Source organism: Pelophylax lessonae (assembly GCF_965119305.1).
Source record: "Pelophylax lessonae genome assembly, chromosome: 5".
In the NCBI taxonomy this organism is placed as follows: Eukaryota; Metazoa; Chordata; class Amphibia; order Anura; family Ranidae; genus Pelophylax; species Pelophylax lessonae.
The window spans coordinates 466,470,477-466,488,304 of record NC_138772.1 but is presented as its reverse complement, the minus strand read 5'-3'; the positions used below and the strand labels follow the sequence as shown (position 1 = coordinate 466,488,304).

General features: G+C 46.9%; 1 protein-coding gene across 2 annotated transcripts in view; it reads right to left on the bottom strand.

Annotated features, from left to right (window-relative positions):
• WWP1 (WW domain containing E3 ubiquitin protein ligase 1) overlaps window positions 1-15,360 on the bottom strand; it is a 320,828-nt gene extending 305,468 nt beyond the window's left edge. Inside the window, exon 1 of one of the 2 annotated variants that reach the window (XM_082258087.1) lies at window positions 15,218-15,360. The gene's annotated coding sequence lies outside the window, so the exon portion shown is untranslated. Of the gene's footprint in view, window positions 1-15,213 lie in introns of both variants that reach the window. The other variant, XM_082258088.1, reaches the window with a different exon arrangement.
• Between the last annotated feature and the right edge of the window lie 2,468 nt (window positions 15,361-17,828).

Sequence of the window (17,828 nt, the reverse complement as noted above, 5' to 3'; positions counted from 1 at the left end):
GGGCACGCGCTCGCCCGCTATTGGCTCAAAACCCAGTGACAGGCTAGTGACGTAGACCTACGTCACTCTGCCTGGCCTGGCCTGACTGCCGCAGTAAATATACTGTGCGCAGTCGGCAAGCAGTTAAACTGAAAGAGGACCACATTTGGAGCCAATTCTTCACCCCTTTTGAGCGATGTGAACAAAACCCTGAAGTAATTCACCCCTCCGGGGAAGAAAAATGTAAAAAGTCAGCAGCTACAAATTCTGTAGCTGCTGGCTTTTAATACCAGGGTGCTTACCTAACCAGAGTTCCAGCGCCCTCCTCACCCAGGCTAGATCTTCACTAGCCTTCACTGTGCCCACTGCGCATGCCTCAGCCGCACTTTATAAATGGTCCCACTGCCTTCTTGGACCTGTGACATGTCCCAAAAGACTATGGGGAGGGAGGGCTAGAGAAAAACTGGGTGAGAGTGGGTACCTGTCAAAAACTAGGTACTATTAGTTCTGTCCCATAGGAGGGGAGAGAAAATCCCTCCAAAGTAAAGGAATCCCTTGAAACCCCCCCCCCCCCCCCCTAAATCACCAGAACTAGTGTCCCCAATGGAATATTTCCCCTCTTTTACTTTTCTGGGAACAATCCAAAATTTTGGATTTTCTCTTTTACCGTCAATAACAGTAAACAAGACAAATAAGAGTAAAAAAAACTGGCAGCCTTCTAAACTCTCTCCACTCTATCCAAAACTAAAAAGAACATTTAGTTATACTTTAACAAATGTTCATTACCTGAATACCTCAACTAAAGTTCAAACTGCACAAGGGTTTATTCTTGAAATAAAGCCTCTGCCAGAACCTTTTTACTAGATGTTATTGGGTTGAATAGGGAAGGTGAGAACCACTGCCAGGATTTTTTGCTATATGTGGCCCCACAATCAACCTTTGCTATTTGCCAAGCTGACTGTTGTCACTGGTACAGAAAATAAGAGGAACTTCAGAACTTGCAGTTTTGACTGAACAGTAATATATCTTCCTAAGGGGGCACCCATTTCAGTGACAACTCTCAAAACTTGGATTTCTCCTCAATATGGGGAGATTTCCACTTCTTGTTGTGTCCCAGGAACAGAAAGTAAATGATATACTTCCCAAAAAATGACAACGACAATAAAAAAAACTTGACAGATGTGATTACTTTTCCCTAGTATTCAAATCCAAGAAATAAAGTCCACAGAAAGGAAAATGTTACTTTTATCTCAGTAGGTGGACAAAGTGGGTAATCCAGAAACACAAAACAAAAATTACAAATCTGCTTTTATAGTGGATGACAGTCATTGTGTGTTTGAACCCAACTCCAGCCCAAAGTTTTTTGGTTGTTGTCAGATTTGCATGTGTGGAGTATGTGAGTCCAGGTGGGAGACTTTCCCTCCAGTTTTATCCCTGTACCACAGCACCAAGAAATGTAGACTGGTCACAGATGAGTTACGATTATTTTGTTCAACCAGCGAGCTGAATAAGAAAAACTGACCAGAGTCACACATTCGAGGTGGATGTGGGAAATCTTCCCTGCTGTATCATTGTACTATGACAGTGGGGAGATTTCACAGACTTCAGAATACACTGATTAGTCTGTAGCCTGCAGTGCGAAATCCAGCAGATATTTTCCAATAGGGCAGTTGAATAGAAGTCAGTTGACACAGTGGTCCTCAACCCTGGCCTACAGGGCCCACTAACAGGCCAGATTTTCAAGATAACTGAAATACATCCCAGGTGATATCATTTGCTGCTCAGTGATTGTAGTACTCTAGTCTGCATCTCCCCAAGGTAATACCTAAAATCTGGCCTGTTAGTGGGCCCTGTAGGCCAGGGTTGAGGACCACTGCGTTGACAGACCAACTTCCATTCAACCACAATGGCCATACATGGATCGAAATTCAGCTAGTCCCTGCTAAATCAGCCACATTTCAATCCATTTATGGCCAGCTTAAAGCGGAGTTCCAGCCATTTACTCACCTGTCCAACGGTCCAGCGATGCGGCCGCCGGAAGCCTCGATCCTCTCCCATGGCGCCGGCATCACTGCTGTGGGCACCCGGCTGTTACAGTTTGCGGCTTCACAGCCGGGTGCCCACTGCGCATGCGCGAGTCGTGCTGCGCGCCGTGATTGGCCGGCAATCTTCTGGGACCTCTGACGTGTCCCAGAAGATTGCAGGGAGGGAGGGGGAGAGGAGAACTTCCGCTCAGGGCGCCGCGGCGCTCCGAGCGGAAGTGGGAGCGGGTACCTGTCAAAACTAGGTACCCGCTCCCCCCCCCAAAAAATGACATGCCAAATGTGGCATGTCGGGGGGTCAGGACTCCCTAAAGCGGAAGTTCCACTTTTGGGTGGAACTCCGCTTTAAGGGAATGGGGATCATCTGTCCAGAGATAAAAATGACCCACCCACAAAAGTGTTAACCTTTCCTCACTTTACTGGACAAGTTTGTGTCGCTGCCTCTGTCTTCCTGGGAGAGACTTCCTATTCTTTCCTGTAACTGACTAATCTCAACATTTACCGTTCCTGCACTACTTTTGGTGACTTTGGGGGCAATTTTAACAGACATCTGTGCATGAACCCGCACAGATGTCATTCACATCCCCCCCGAACTCGCACTGAAATGCAGCCACCACATTTAGTGTTGGTAAGCTTCAAAATGTTAAACTTTTGTTTTTAGGTTTAGATACACTTTAAAAGGTGGCACTTAGCACAGAAAGTAAAGGTATTCATACCGGTTACAGAGACAGAAATAAAAAAAAAAAACCGAATGGGAGGTTAAGAACGATTATATATATATATATATCAGGGACACAGGACACAGAAATGAAAATTCTGGGCCGAAACCGAAAATGCAGGATGCCCTTGGCCAAAAACCGAAACGGAAAATTACTTTTTTTCCCCCCAAATAATTTTAAAATAGATAGAACAGGGGCATACACCAAAAACAGGCAGGCGTACACTTGTAGCTGCCAACCCTGTCGCAGTATAGTGGTTAATTTAATTACCAATGGTATTTGTATTATGCAGCATGAGGGGGTTAATGTATTGTCACTGCTGGTCACTGATGAATTAGTGACCAACCAGTGGCAGTTAACCCCTTTGTGCTGCATTAGTGCAACCAGTATCAGTGTTAATTAACACTGGTTGCACTGATACTGGTTGCACTAATGCAGCACAAAGGGGTTAATTAATTTCCACTGGTCGGTCACTAATGCATCAGTGACAATACATTAACCCTCTCATGCTGCATAATACAAATATCATTGGTAAGCTCACCTCAGCATCCCTTCCCCCCCCCCCCCTGCCTCAGCGTCCCTCACCATCCCAATGCAATCTCCTTACTTTCACTCGGCTCCTCCTGTATCCTTCCTTTCAAAAAACCGCCTCTGGCCGGCGGCCCGCCTCCCGGTGATGTCACTACTACTACGATCTGTGCATGAATGAATTAACACACCGGGCGGGCGGCCGGCCGGCCGCTAACAGCTGTAACTAGGTGAGCGCTTCACTTCACTTCCCTGTCAGCGGGACGATGTGTATGAATAAACTGACCTGACACCGGGCGGGAGGGCGGGCGAGCGGCCGCTAATAGCTATAACTATGTGAGTGCTTCACTTCCCTGTCAGCGGAGATACATGCCTATGCATTTTTTAACGGTGGTCTTTTATTTGCAAGGAGCCAAGAAGTGAGAGGACATTTTCCTATCAGGGACACAGACAGCAATTAAACCTGAAAAAAACAAACACTCTTTACTCAAAAACTGACTAATAGAAAAAGTGTCAATGCAGGAAGCATAGTAAACAGCAAATTTCTTCTTTAACCACTTCAGCTCCCTATTCAACTTGCTATTTCCCCCACAAAAATGGAGTTACCCTACAGCAGTTAAAGGACAAATTAACCCTTAGCAAAGTTATCCTTCAATAAACCCCACCCCAAGTGCCGCTCGTCTGAGATCATACTTACCTTCCTCCCTAATCCAGCAATCTTTCATCCGATATGGTCACAGAGGGCCAACTCCTCTTCATAGTTTGCTGTAGCCCCATTGATTAATATGGATAACCCTTCTCCAAGAGACCGCAGTAGGCTGCCATGAGTACAGCTACCGAAAGAAATGAAAAGGATAGAAATGTAGTTTCACTCAGCAGGTATAGTACTTCCTATCCTTTGAGGAGGTCATGTCTCCTACACTGTGGAACTACGGTACTCAAAGATCTTGCACATCACCAAGCTGGTACCTTTCTAAAATTGTACTGGGGTTAGAGCTGGCTGATATCATTGCTAAGCTCAGCAGAGTTTCTCTTTATAGAATATCTGTAGTCTTGCCTCTAATAATTTGAAGAATTGTTTATTTTTAATAAACCAAAAAAAAAACATGATGCGCTTACCTGGGTTGAAAAAAAACAACAATATAACTCAAGATCTGCTGCAATCACCAACTAATGTGTTCCCACATCAGGGAATGAAGGGATGAAGAAGTCACATGAGCAAGTAATGCAAAGCGATGGTCGGAGCCAGGTGATGTCACATCAGGTTTCTAACTACGTTTAATGCTGTAATAGAGTCTTTTGACTCTTTGGTAGCCTGTGAGTGCAATTTTGCTATTTATTTTTATTATTAATTTGTTTTGTACGCAGGAGTCTGTCAGCAGGTACTGACAAATGATTCACGGTCAGGACCTGCTGATCAGCTGTGTCCAATCACAGCCCAGAGCCCTGTGTTGACCATGAACACAAGGCTCTGTACAGAGGGAGCTATCTGTTTTTTATCCCTGCAAAGCAGTGACAGTGTATAGCACATGTCAAACACAAGGTCCGCGGGCCAAATCTGGCCCTCCAGGTCATTTCATGTGGCCCTCACACCTCTCCTGCAGCTGCAGGAAAGCTCCAGCCCTCCTGCTGACCCTGTGCTTTCTGCTTTCCAGTGATTCCCTTCAGCTTCTTCCCAGCAGCAGTACAAGGTAAAAGTGGTGTAAGGGAGGGTGGGGGACTCAACCTCTGATGGTGGGGAGGCTCCTGACGTATTATGTAAGGGTAGGGGATGCTCTGAACATCTAGTCTTACAGATACAACCGGCCCTTTTGAGGGCAATCGTATTGCTGATTCGGCCCTTGATTAAATTGAGTTTGCCACCCCTGGTGTATAGTATAAGCACTGATCACTCTATTAGTGTCACTGGTGATGTCAGTCGCAGTTAGTGAGCTTCAGTCAGTGTCGGTTAGTGTCCGATTGAGTGCCATGCTATTACAGTCCCATTATAAGATGCCGATTGCCACTCTTCGTAGTACAACAACAAAAAAAAAAAAATTCCAGTATATATACCAAAGTTTGTAGACGCTATAACTTTCACACAAACCAATCAATATACACTTATTGGTATTTTTTTTTTTTTTTTTTTTAACCAAAGACATAGTCTTTGGTAAAATGCATTTTGGCCTAAAATTTATGGATATGTTTTATAGCAGGAAGTAGAAAATATTTTTCAATCTTTATGCTTTTTTATAGTAAAATTAAAAAAAAAAAAAAAGCGGTGATCAAATACCACCAAAAGAAAGCTCTATTTGTAAGAAAATTATATAAATTTCATTTGCGTACAGTGTTGCATGACCGCGCAATTGCCAATACCCGTGATGAACAGCAAAAATGGCCTGGTCATGAAAGGGGTAAAATCTTTCAGAGCAGAAGTGGTTAAATAAAGGCATCTGAGAGAGAGAATCATTTTCTAAAACGTTCATAAATGATCAATAGCTGCATTGCTGTACAAGAATAAATATAACAAAATGCAACATTAGGCATCAATCAGGGAAAATGAGAGATTCTGCAGGAAGTTTGAAAGAGAGAGACAGCGGAAGCTTTGTGTAGCTGAGGAAATCAGAGTAAAATAGACGCAGACAAGCTACAAACATCAACAGCCTGCAGGACCTGGCACAGACATTTACTCAACACTAAAGCTGAAATAGCAACTAATGCAATCTACAGCTTCTTAAAATACCACACGGCACATCACAGAGCATTGCTTCCAAAGAAAAAAAAAAAAAAGACAGCAGTCCGGGGTAAATATAGTGACATGGCTTAACATGATCAGGCAATCAATATGCCATTAGGGTCCACATGACATGGCCACTTGAGTTCACCTGAATGGACAGGACATATTTAATAGACAGTTTCCTATCATGCTAATCAGAGACCTGAGCTGGAAATCCGTACACAGGTAATTTGTACCACACAGCCTGACAATCTGCCTTTCAGACACTCCATTATTATTAGCTGCAGATTATCTGCAGTATAAACCGTTATGCTCCACTCATCGCTAGAACAGCCAGTGAGACAACCAAACCCAGAGATAAAAGGAGGGCAGGAGCACGGAGAAAGACAAATCCATCTCTGACAAGAGGAAACATAGGAAGGGTTTACAATAGCAGCAAAGAAAGGTGAGAGCGCAAAATCCTCACCTATCCAGCTTGTGCAATTATTGCAATGCAAAGAGCAGTACTGAATGGCAACCACTTAGAAATATTCTGTCACTGAACTGACTGCTGGAAATGTCCCACTTCTTGCTATGGGTCATGTATACAAATAAACAGATGTATTCAGTAAAGGGTGCAAGAAGCTACGTGCAAAGTTCACTAAAATAATTTTTGGACAATTGCTATGTAAAAATAAAATGGTCTCAAATTATGGGTGTAGGGTGTAGGCAGTGGTGTATTTAGGTTTTGTGCTGTCCTAGGCCTGACTAAACTTGGGCACCCCCTAATTTAAATATGACCCACCCCTTCCTGTAAAGGCCACACCCCTTCCTGTTTATGACCCGCCCTGTCATCTGTAAACCACAGACTACAACCACAGTCTATCAGTGCCTATCAGTGCAGCCTCATTACTGCCCATCAGTGCAGCATATTAGTGCGGCCCCACCAGCGCATCATATCAGTGGGCACCAGCGCATCATATCAGTGGGCACCAGCGCATCATATCAGTGGCCACCAGCGCATCATATCAGTGGCCACCAGCGCATCATATCAGTGGCCACCAGCGCATCATATCAGTGGCCACCAGCGCATCATATCAGTGGCCACCAGCGCATCATATCAGTGGCCACCAGCGCATCATATCAGTGGCCACCAGCGCATCATATCAGTGGCCACCAGCGCATCATATCAGTGGCCACCAGCGCATCATATCAGTGGCCACCAGCGCATCATATCAGTGGCCACCAGCGCATCATATCAGTGGCCACCAGCGCATCATATCCGTGAAGCTTATCAGTGCCATCTCAGTGCCCATCGGTGCATCATATCCGTGCAGCTTATCAGTGCCATCTCATCAGAGGCCATCAGTGAAACATATCAGTGCCCATCAGGGCAGCCCCATCAGTGCTGCCCCATCAGTGCTGGGATACAGCAGTGTCTGGGATGAATGAAACTTAGGCCTCTAACACTTGTGTGAAAGCTGTTTAAACTAACTGTAGCGAAACACAGAGTGACAACTTTTATCCCAACTGGTGCCATTGCTAGGAGCAAGCAATCAGCTTCTTTTATTCTTTCTACATGGCTTAGAAAACGAAAATGTAAGTCCCGGTTCACACTATTGCGATGCGGGAACACTGCCCTGCGAATATACTGCGTGTTCCCGCATCGCATCCGCAGCACAGGCAGTTCACACTGCCATATGTGATACGATGGGGGTGTCAATTCAAAGCTAACGACACCCCCAGATCAGATCGCATATCGCAGTGAGATCTGACGGTTCGCACATGAATCGGATCGCACTGGTGTGAACCACCATGCGATCCGATTCTGCTGTGGACCAAAAAAAGGGTCCTGTGCGAGTTCACTGCAATTGCGGTGCAAATTCAGCCAAACTGTATGGCTGAATTTTGTACCGCACAGACATTGCATGTGATTTTAGGAGCAGTGCGCTCCGAATCATATGCAATGTCTGTGATGTGCTTAAGTGCCGGTTCACACTTATGCCAACTTTGTGACAAGTAAAAGGTCTCCCTTGCAGTTGGGTGTCCAAGATAGGTAAAAGCAGCTTTCCTGGCTAATAACGCTCCCCTACGCTCAGTGGACTGTGCCTTGCTGTCCTCATGTCCAACTCAGAGCTTTGATCTCTGCACTAGAGCTGCACAATTCTGGATGAAATGAGAATCACAATGTTTTTGCTTAGAATAAAGATTGTTATTTTATTTTATTTAAAAATTTAGCTAACTTTACGGTTTTGTTTTTTTTTTTTGTTTTTTTAATTCATTAAAGTGTATTTTTTCCCAAAAAACTGTTTGAAAGACTTCTGCGCAAATACCGTGTGACATAAAAGATTGCAACGATCACTATTTTATTCTCTAGAGTTTCTGCTAACAAAAAATAATAATAATAATTATATATATATATATATATATATATATATATATATATATATATATATATATATATATATATAACATTTGGGGGTTCTAAGTAATTTTGTAGCAAAAAATACTGATTTTAACTTGTAAAGCAAAAAGTGTCAGAAAAAGGCTGTCTTTGGGAGGTTAAACTTCCCTCACTTACAGATGGAAGAGTTCATTCATTTAACTGTTTCCCGACTGGTAGTGCAGCTCCCCTGCGTCCATTCACGTAGTGCTACCTGACTGGAGTGCATGTGTTTCCGCCAGAGCCGCGCTCCCGCTGTGTTTAGACACAGCGGGAGGTGGGCCGCGGGAGGAGAGGCGGTGATTGCCGCCTTCCTCCTCCGATCATCCGGGAAACGGAGAGAAGACCCGCCTGCTTATGTAAACAAAGCAGACGGATCTTCTCTCAGACAGGCAGGGACAGAACAGCAGATTCAGCTAAGCTGAAACTGCGATCTCTCTGTGCCTGTCACAGACCCCCCCCTCACCCACCCACACACAGTGAGCAAGCATATAGGCATACATTAACCCCTTTGATCACCCACAGGCTTAACTCCTTCCCTGCCACTGTAGTAATGTCACTGGTCCCCCCAAAAGTGTCAAAAATGTCAGGGGTCCGATCTGTCCGCCGCAATGTCGCAGTCCCGCAAAAAAAAAAAACAAAAAAAAAACAAATCTTTCTAGTTAGTAGACGCGATAACTTTTGCGCAAACCAATCAAAAGCTGCTTATTGCGATTTTTTTTACCAAAAATATGTAGCAGAAAACAATTTGGCCTAAAATGTTAAAACATTTTGTTTTTTAATTTTTTCTTTTTTTTTTTGGGAATGTCCTATAGCAGAATGTGAAAAATATTGTTTTTTTTTCACAATTGTCGCTCTTTTTTGTTTATAGCGCAAAAAATAAAAAAAAAATAAAAATTTGCGCAGGTGATCAAATACCACCAAAAGAAAGCTCTATTTGTGAGAAAAAAATGACGGAAATTTTGTTTGGGTACAGCGTTGCACGACCGCACAATTATCCGTTAAAGTAACGCAGTGCCGAATCTTAAAAATAGGGCCTGGTCAGGAAGGGGGTAAAATCTTCTGGGGCTGAAGTGGTTAAACCACAGGTGTCAAACACAAAGCCTGTGGGCCGAATGCTGCCTCCCAGGCCATTTCATGTGGCCCTCGAACCTCTCCTGCAGCTGCAACACTGTGGTGTACCCACTTTCTATTAGAACATAGCAGGAATGTATAGGGCCCAACCAGGAAGATTTCAAAAAAGGGGTTGTACAGCACCAGGCAGACCAAACAGTGAAGATCTTGGTAGAGTGTGAACCAGTAGGTACATGCTATTACAGGAGTGCCAAGGAGGGGATTAGGGGTTACTAAGTGTAATGGCATTATAAGTGCACTTACCCTTTAAGTATCATATGGCAGATAACAGAGTAATACAACACTCTCTGGATTAACTTTCCCCCCAGAAACTCCCGAAAATCACAACTGTCATCAAGAAACTCCCGAAAATCACAACTGTCACAAAACATCACAACATGGTCACAACATGGTCACAAAACATCATAACATGTCTGCAGCAAAATTCTGTGAAAGTGGAACTAATCTCATCAATTTAACAGTTTCAGATTCCCAGAACATGCTGAATGATAACTGTGCTCTTTACCCTAACTGTCAAACCATTAAATGGCTGGTGTCATAATTAATCACATGTGCTGCACCATGGTAAGAGGGTTTAGTTTTGCATTAAGCTGCCCAGTCCAACAGGGACCACACAAATGTTAATCAATGTATGGCCACTGCAGTTGAACAGAAGTTGATTTACCAATCGACTTTTATTCAACCACCAAGTTGGATAAAAGCCGCTTGATCAGTGGCTGCATCTGTGTAATCTGACAGCGGGGGGAGTATTTCGGCTGTCAGAATACAATACTGCTGTGTGTGTGTGGAGGCGGGGGGGGGGGGGGTATATCCCCATCCACCTTGAATGCGTAGATGACAGAATTTTTTTTCTTTGTTCAGCCAGCTGGCTGAATGAGAAAAAACAGAACGCTGTGGGGCTAGTTTAATATGAGCTTTGCAGTTTATCTTTTTGGAACAATTTCTCTTCTTTTCTTCACCTGGAGAAAACAAGCGGGAAACGGCCTTTACAATGTCATGGAAATATTCCCACTAAGGATAGGAAGCTACATTCAGAGATGGCTTAATGCTGTATTGGATGATTGCTGCAACCAGAAAAAACTACTCTGGATGCAAACTGTCTGGTCGGAGACTCTAATCGCATGTTTACAGTTCAGATGAACACTAAGTATGAGGCAGCCGCACTTCAATAACATCAGTTCCTACTAAGCTTTACTGAACCCAAACATCTGTGACCAAGACCATATACATATAAAACTCATTAAGTGGGAAGGGGCTGCAGTTTTCTTATGTCCGGGTTCAATAAAGCCTGACAAGATCTGACTACATCAAGCAGAGTAGCTGTGCCTTTAAGGAGGGATGGGCTCCCTCTAGTCACCTGTCCTCCATCTATCCCATTAAATGCATGTGCTCTCATTGTAGCGACTCTTTAAATTGTAGAGTTAGGGACTGCAGATCACAGGGTGCCTTGTCGGGGCCAGCAGCTTACGCATGTACTTGCAAATGTGTGCAACCAAACCCCTGTTTTTAACGCATACTGTTAGACAGGTCAATTCGGTTGGTCGCTGGCTGGTTGGCAAGTTGTGACTGGAAATCTCTTATTTTTATTTTTTTTTTATCTACCCTCATCTTAACAGAGCGCGGCCGTGCTCCCTGGCCGGTACCAAAGGTTCCAGAGGCACGGGAAATGTTTGAGGGGTTTGGATTGGGGACACATCCAGTCTTCTTCCATCACTTGCATCAGCAGTTAATTGTGAACAGCAGCAGCGTCGGCCACCGATTTCTACAGGGTACAAATCTGTCCGCAGCTGTTCGCACACATTGGGTGCATGGGCCCTAAGACAGCTGTCAACAGAACAAGGGCCTCCACTGGAAAATTTTCCCTCATTTTCTGCTCTGGACTCAACAGTAATGTTTTGAATGGATCTCACTTTCTGTCTCAGGGACAAATGGTCACCAGGATAAATAGAGAAGGTGAATGTATCCTGAAGGAACACAGCAATAAAAACATCCCCAACTCCAATCCATACAGTAAGTTGTGCCTATTCAGAGAACTGAGGCCACCCACCCATCAACATCCAGTGCAACCTTTTCACTCGCTAAGGAGAAGTTGCCGCTTCCATGTATCAGAGTTTCTGTTTTCGTTTTCAGAAATGTATAGAAATCAATTTTTTTAACAGATTAGTCCATCCAAAACTTGCAGCGGAACTAAACCTATCAATTTAATGGTTTCCCATAACAGTTACATTCAACGCATTCCAGGAATGACAACTGTCACAGTAGCTTTTTTTCTCTCAACTGAGCTGACAGGCGATCAGATGGCCGGTGTCATAACTGATCACATGTGCAACATTGTAGCAACTGCAGATCAAACAGAGGGGGAAATTGTAGCTCCCATGGCTGTAAAGGATACAAGGGTTTAGCTCCACTTTAATCATCAGTTTCTGACAGATGCTGGACAGGTAAAGTGGTTGTAAACCCATCCATAAACGCAGTGAAGTGACTGGCCTCGGGTGATACCCAGAGATTAAACAAATTCTCCTACATAAGTTTTACCTGTTTATCTGCAGTCTTCTCTATATCTGTTCAAAGTTCAGAATTTATAAAGCTTGTCTGAGCTGTCAGAAAACAGGAGGCAGAGAGCTGGAGCACCAACCTGCAGAACTCAGTGAGAAGAGCTCTAAAAGCTGATTGGAGGAAAAAGGGACACACCCCCTTTATGCAGAACACAGGTGAAGCTGTCAAAGGCTGTGCCCTCCCCTGTTACCTTTTTCTCTCTTGGTGTCAGGAAAACGGGTCAGAAGGGATTCATGCTAATAGTGGAAGGAACCAGCAGGCAGAAATTACACTTTAGTGCTCTTAATTTTGACAAGTACAAACTATAGAGCAGGGGTGGGGAATGTGCAGCCCCTGAAATCATTTGGTTTGCCCCTCTATGTCTTCCCAAGTCTCCTGCGAGGTTAGGTGTCTGTCTCAGCTGACCTGTCAGAACGGAGCTGATGTTTTCTGTATAGTTCCGGCTCCGTCCTGACAGTCTGAGTGAGTCACAGGCGGAGTGATATCAAAACGTGCTCCGCCTGTGAGGAGACTGACCAATACAGGAAGCATCTTCCTCCAGCGCGGCGCCACCCCGAGTCCTCACACGTTACTCACCCTGTTAAACTTGATGTCTCTAGCCAGCATTTCCCACCAGCAGTACCCACAGCACTACCAGCCTGAGCCAGCCCTACCCACAGCAGTGCCAGCAAGCAGTGTACCAGCCTGAGCCAGCAGTACCCGCCAGCACTACCAGCCTGAGCCAGCAGTACCCGCCAGCACTACCAGCCTGAGCCAGCAGTACCCGCCAGCACTACCAGCCTGAGCCAGCGATACCAGCCAGCAGTTCCCAAAGCAGTACCAGCCGGAGCCAGCAGTACCAGCCAGCAGTACCCACAGCACAGTACCAGCCAGCAGTACCCATAATACCCACAGCACAGTACCAGCCAGCAGTGTACCAGCCTGAGCCAGCAGTACCCACAGCAGTACCAGCCTGAGCCAGCAGCACAGTACCAGCAATACCCACAGCAGTACCAGCATGAGCCAGCAGCACAGTTCCAGCCAACAGTACCAGCAATACCCACAGCAGTACCAGCCTGAGCCAGCAGTACCCACAGCAGTAGCAGCCTGAGCCAGCAGTACCAGCCAGCAGTACCTACACAGCACTACCAGCCTGAGCCAGCAGTACCAGCCAGCAGTCCCAACCTAAACCAGCAGTACCCACAGGACGGTACCAGCCAGCAGTACCCACAGCACGGTACCAGCCAGCAGTACCCACAGCACGGTACCAGCCAGCAGTACCCACAGCACGGTACCAGCCAGCAGTACCCAGAACCTCACCAAAGAGAAGCAGTTGCAGCCATCACATTAGGGGTGAGTTAATTAAATGTTTGACCAAATATAACAGGCTAATTTTTAAGTTGATAATTTTGTACGGCCCCTGAATGATCTTATATAAATATCCAAATGGCCCTTGGCAGAAAAAAGGTTCCCCACCCAGGCTATAGAGGAATATGTTTTGTTTATATTTGAGGTTTACAACCACTTTAAATGACCGGACATTTTCTTCTAGACTCCATTGGTAAGATCTCTCTGCAATATTCCTAGGTCTAAACACCATCTGATAATGAGGGGCTCTCACCATGCCTTTCACTGTGGAGATGGTGACCCCAGCACAGGTGCTCAGGAACATCCACAACTCCCAGTGGAAGAAGGGAGCTGGGAAGAAGGGCAGAGAGATCTTACCGCAGGAGTATCCAACACATAAGGCTGACCACCAAGTTCCACATTTCACCAGAATATTAGTTGCGGGGCTGGCCCTTCAAAACAGTAAAACCAGTTACACATAGAACCATCATAAAATGGGTTGTTGTACAGGTGAGCCCCAATGTGATAATACCAGGATGTACCATGAAGATATATAGGAAAGCATGTGTGGGGGGGGCCGCCATCAGCGCAGAACAGAAACCAGTGAATGACACAAAGCAAACCAAGAGACAGTGAGCAGCACAGGGAAGCAGCCAGCAGGCACACAGCCATGGAAGAGGGTTTCCATAAGACAGCATGACACTGGACATTGATAAGGCACTATATGGGGGCAACTGAAATGGGAGGCCCATAAGACAAACCAGAAGACCAGTACCCACAGGGTCACCCGCCTAGGAATCGGGGAGCCCCCAAGGACCCACCAGCCTGAGAGTTGCCAGTTTGAGAGTCGGACATCCTATAATGGAATCTAGATTGAGAGGCAGACAGCTCATAAAAGCCTCTATCCTTCAATCCGGGCAGCCCATGAAGACAACCTCTGCACTTGTGGCAAGCCTTGGGGGCCCGCCGGACACCGGGTCAAGCGACCCCTTGGGGGCCCGCCGGAACACCGGGTCAAGCGACCCCTCGGGGGCCCGCCGGAACACCGGGTCAAGCGACCCCTCGGGGGCCCGCCGGAACCCCCGGGTCAAGCGACCCCTCGGGGGCCCGCCGGAACACCGGGTCAAGCGACCCCTCGGGGGCCCGCCGGAACACCGGGTCAAGCGACCCCTCGGGGGCCCGCAGGACATCGGGTCAAGCGACCCCTTGGGGGCCCGCCGGATACCGGGTTAAGCGACCCCTCGGGGGCCCGCAGGACACCGGGTCAAGCGACCCCTTGGGGGCCCGCAGGACATCAGGTCAAGCGACCCCTTGGGGGCCCGCAATACATCGGGTCAAGCGACCCCTTGGGGGCCCGCCGGATACCGGGTTAAGCGACCCCTTGGGGCCTGCCGGACAGCGAGTCGAGTGTTGCCCGACGAGCCTCGGGGGCTGCCGCACAACTGGCAGGCTGGCAGCCACCGAGGCCCACCAGGCAGCAGTGAAAAGAGACAAAGTGACCCATAATGCCCCAACTTGAGGGTCAGGCAGCTGATACAGGCAGTCCTCCTGGAAGCAGCAGCGCTGTGTCAGATGATAGAGAAGCCGGCCTGAGAGGCAGACAGTGGGGTACACACAGCCTATAGAATGCAGGGAGCGGGCCCCGGGCTCTGAGGCCAGGGCTGGTGCCAGCTGTGCTCCCTGTATATCCGGGCAGTGTGCTCTGTACAGACAATACACACACAGGACAGCTATGGCAGGGTGTGGGGGATACACACGGGGGAAGGGGGGGCACTGCTGCACACACCGTACCTACCAGGGCGGACGTCCCGTCCTCGGCCTCCCCTGCCCGGGCCGACCGGTTCCTCTCCCCAGTCACCGTCCGCCTCACACTCTCCCTGCGCCCTGCACCTCTGCGGCCATCACACGGCTCCACCCCCCGGGCCCGCCTCCCGCGCCTCATCCACTAGCCGGTCTGCGTGACGTCACCACCCCACAGCCTCCCCGTCCAAGGCGCCTGAGAGCTGTGCGGGGCTCGGGTCCGTGACGTCACTCTGTGCTAGTGCTGCTTGTGTGCAGCTGCGTATGGATGCGGGGCTCCGTACATGGATGTGTATAGAGAGGGATCATGTCAGCATTATAACCTCTCTATCTATGCTACAAGCCAGCTCTGGCTACGTTCACACCGGCCATCTGAGTGTAAATAAAGCAATACAAAGTATAAAGAAACTTTAGGCCTCATACACAAGGGGGGCCCCTGAGCCTCACATTTCAGCCTTGTTATGGGGGTGGGAGGCACAGGGTACCCCATCCAGTCACACAGCCAGCAGCCGGTAAAAGTCTATGACCTCACTCACACGGGCGCTGAGGCCAAGTCCATGAACAGGCTGCGTATTTATGATGCTTATGGGGCACTCACATCGGGGGCAGCCTGTGGGGGCAATTGACCCCTGCCGGGTCACTCTGATGCCCTGTAAAAAGGCAGACCACTTCAGCTCCGGAAGGTTTTACCCCCTTAATGACCAGGCCATTTTTTGCGATTCGGCACTGCCTTACTTTAACAAAAAATTGCGCGGTCGTGCGACGCGGTACCCAAATACAATTGATGTCTTTTTTTCCCCACAAATAGAGCTTTCTTTTGGTCATATTTGATCACCTCTGCGATTTCTAGATTTTGCGCTATAAACAAAAAATAGCAACAATTTTGAAAAAACGCCATATTTTTTACTTTCTTCTATAAAACATTCCCAATAAAAAATTTAAAAAATCAATTTTTTTGTATCAGTTTAGGCCAATTTGTATTCCGCTACATATTTTTGATGAAAAAAAAATACCAAAAAGCGTATTTTAATTGGTTTGCGCAAACGTTACAGCATTTACAAACTACGGGATAGATTTTTGGAATTTTTATTTAATTTTTTGTTTTTATTAGTAAAGCTGGTGATCAGCGTTTTTGTAGCGGGACTGCGACATTGCGGTGCACAGATCGGTCCCCTGAAATTTTTGACACTTTTTTGGGGACCAGTGACATTAATACAGTAATCAGTGCTAAATAATATGCACTGTTACTGTACAAATGACACTGGCAGGGAAGGGGTTAACACTGGGGGTGATCAAAGGGGTTAATGTATGCCTAAATATGCTTGTTAACTGTGTGGGGGAAGGGTTCTGTGACAGGCACAGACAGATCTCCTGCAGCCAGCCTCCTGCTGTGTCTAAACACAGCGTGAGCGCGGCTCTGGTGGCGCGTGCGCGCTGCCGAGACCTCATGTATGAAATCACGTAGTACCGTGTGATTTTGCGCAGCCGAGCCGACCTGCCGCAGTAATACTACGGTGGGCAGTCGGCAAGAGGTTAAAGCGTTTGTTACCCCAACATGTGTCCTGACACGTGCCTGCTGTACAGCCATTCACTGACAAGCTGCTGCTTCTCCTCCCTCCAAGCTCTGATGCAGCTGAGAACAGAGGGAATGTGATCATTTACAAAAAATGAAAAAAGGCATTTAATTTTTTTTAATATCTATACAAAAATGTTTTGCCTTTCACTTCTATTTTAAACGTAATGGGTTGTTTTTACAAGGTGATCATTTACAATCACTTTAATGCATTCTATGCTTAAGCCCCCGTTCACACTAAGGCGACCTGTGAGGCGACCTGGTCGCCTCACAGGTCGCCGTAGGTCGCCTCCCATAGGGAAGCTGCGGACCCGTTCTAATAGGAGCGACACAAGTCGCTCCGACTTAGAAAAAGGGTCCGGAGCTTCTTTGGGGCGACCAGGAGGCGACCTCCATAGACTTCAATGTTATGAAGTCCGTGGCGGCCGCTCCGAGGTCGCGGCGCGCTGCTCGCACCGCGACCTCGGAGGTCGCGGTGCAAAGTAGCGTCGCCCCTATGTGAACGGGGGCTTAAGATAAAAAAAAAGAAAAAAACTTCTGGGTGCTAATACTTATCTGAACCCCATATCCATCCATCAATGTGTACAAGAGACTTGGCTCTTTATGCACTCTCCTTCCTCATTGGCTGAGACAGCAGCGTTGTTATTGGCTCCCACTGCTGTCAATCACAACCAGTGAGCGAATGAGGAGAAAGAGGGGATGGGGCTGAGCCACAGTTCTGTGTGTGAATGAACAACACAGAGCAATGGCTCAGAATCGAGTCTGCTCAGGTGCCCTCATAGCAAGCTGTTTTCTCTGGACTTAGCAGGAGGAAGGGGCCAGGAGTGCTGGCGGGGGACCTGAGAAGAGCAGGATCTGGGCTGCTCTGTGCAAAACCAACTGCACAGAGCAGGTAGGTATGACATGTTTTTTTTTTTTCTTTAAAGCTAAGCTTTTAACCACTTCCGGACCGCCCACTGTGTATTTACATTGCTATTTTGACTGTAAATACCGGGGGGTAATAGCAGCAGATAGCTGGCAAAACCCCGGTATA